The 2,500-nt window shown below is 46.8% G+C and overlaps 1 protein-coding gene across 1 annotated transcript in view; it reads left to right on the top strand.

Moving 5' to 3' along the window:
- akt3a (v-akt murine thymoma viral oncogene homolog 3a) overlaps positions 1–2,500 on the top strand; it is a 26,440-nt gene that overhangs the window by 1,724 nt on the left and 22,216 nt on the right. The window lies entirely within an intron of this gene.

Genomic DNA, 2,500 nt, shown 5'->3' with positions numbered 1-2,500 from the left:
TGATCTTAACTCGCCTGCCAGTTGGCTTCCCTTTATCTCTGAACGGAAGCTTGTCATATGATTCCCACCACACCTAAGTCTATCAGACACCATCTCTCTCTCTCTCTCTCTCTCTCTCTCTCTCTCTCTGTGTGTGTGTGTGTGTGTGTGTGTGTGTGTGCGTGTGCGTGCGTGCACCTGAGTCTAACATCAGACACCATCTCTCAGTGTGTGTGTGTGCATGCATGTATTTGTGTGTGTGTGTGGCCGCGGTCTCGTCCTCTATGTCCGTCACTAATTCCCACTGTACACACCTCTAGATCACTCTGGTCCGGCCCCACAACCTGTGGGTGCGGCACAGAATGACCACACCCCAGCACATATACACACACTCACAGAGTGACCACTCACCCCAGCACATATACACACACTCACAGAGTGACCACTCACCCCAGCACATATACACACACTCATAGAGTGACCACTCACCCCAGCACATACAGTATACACACACTCACAGAGTGACCACTCACTCCAGCACATATACACACTCTCACAGAGTGACCACTCACCCCAGCACATACACACACTCACAGAGTGACCACTCACCCCAGCACATATACACACACTCACAGAATGACCACTCACCCCAGCACATACAGTATACACACTCTCACAGAGTGACCACTCACCCCTAGCCTGACGACGTCATACTCAATTCTTATCAGAATATGAGTCTGAAACTGCTCCATTCAGCTGCGATTATGGGGCGTGATTCAACCGATACAGTGCGGGGGGATAGCTCTGCACTCATTGGATAGACCAAACCAAACAGAACAAGTTATTGGCTGTCAGTATCTGCGAAATCTAAGACAGAAATATGTAGCAGGGTAGGCTATGGAAAACATCCTCCTTCGTTTTTAAAAATAATTCCTTCAAACTGTATGCAATGAACAGCTGGGGAAGTGTGTCGTTAACCCAACGAGCAAACAGACATTTTTAAACAAACGGGAACAACATCACCCAAACATGCTGTTTTAACTGGGTGAAAGTGAAACTGAAGTTTTCCCACATATCCTCGTTGGTCTAAGTGTTCAGAAATAGTTGTGCGAATCCGTGATAAAACCTCCGTTTCAATAGCTAAGATAAACGAAAGGCCAAACTGCATGAACAAATTATGCATTCATAGCCATAGCGTTTCTGTTGCAATCAAAATCAACCTAAGCGAACATTGTCTCACACCCAACTCGTTGAACGAGGACGCATGTAGCCGTGAACGTCACTGCTGTTCATATGTCAATCATCACGTAAAGCCCGCCCTGTGAAATGTGATTGGTCCGAGCCGAAGTGTATCTCGAATAGTAGCAGCTGAACGGAGCAGTGCCAGACCGAAGTTCCCTGCAGAAAAAGAATGGAGGCGGGGCTAAACTTCGGTCTGGCATCCAGGCTAACTCACCCCAGCACATATACACACTCTCACAGAGTGACCACTCACCCCAGCACATATACACACACTCACAGAGTGACCACTCACCCCAGCACATACAGTATACACACACTCACAGAGTGACCACTCACCCCAGCACATATGCACACACTCATAGAGTGACCACTCACCCCAGCACATATACACACACTCACAGAGTGACCACTCACCCCAGCACATATACACACACTCACAGAATGACCACTCACCCCAGCACATATACACACACTCACAGAATGACCACTCACTCCAGCACATACTGTATACACACACTCACAGAGTGACCACTCACCCCAGCACATACAGTATACACACACCCACAGAGTGACCACTCACCCCAGCACATACACACACAATCACAGAGTGACCACTCATCCCAGCACATATACACACACTCACAGAGTGACCACTCACCCCAGCACATATACACACACTCAGAGTGACCACTCACCCCAGCACATACAGTATACACACTCTCACAGAGTGACCACTCACCCCAGCACATACAGTATACACACTCTCACAGAGTGACCACTCACCCCAGCACATATACACACACTCACAGAGTGGGCTAGTAGTGCATCAGGAAGACATGATTGCTGAATGTGACAAAAAATGTTTTGGGCTTGGAACTGTATACGATCGCTGACCTCACCTTTAAAGCAAAACCAAATAATTTTTTGTACCTTGAAATAATGTTTCCGAAATCATTTCAGTGGTTCATCAACTCGTAACAGGTTGAACTGCACTTTTGCATTCACTTCGCGGCCCTCTATCGGCTATAACCGCACTATGTAAGTTTACCAGATCAGGTAGCGGATCTGTAGTTTGATGGAATGAGACATAATAAACCACAAATTTGACTTTTGTATTTCGACAATACATTATGCTTTTCATAAAATCCTGGAACATACTCTACCTTATCTGTTTGCAAAGCCGATGCTGGATAAACACAAAGTGTGTGTGCAACAGAGGAAAAGGGCTTTAGTGTTGCTTTAGGATGATGGGGGCGTTGTAAGAGCTCTTGTGACTGCT

The sequence above is a fragment of the Sardina pilchardus genome, chromosome 18 (assembly GCF_963854185.1).
Source record: "Sardina pilchardus chromosome 18, fSarPil1.1, whole genome shotgun sequence".
NCBI lineage: Eukaryota > Metazoa > Chordata > Actinopteri > Clupeiformes > Clupeidae > Sardina > Sardina pilchardus.
Note: the sequence above shows the minus strand (reverse complement) of the source record. Positions and strands in the feature narration are given on the sequence as shown.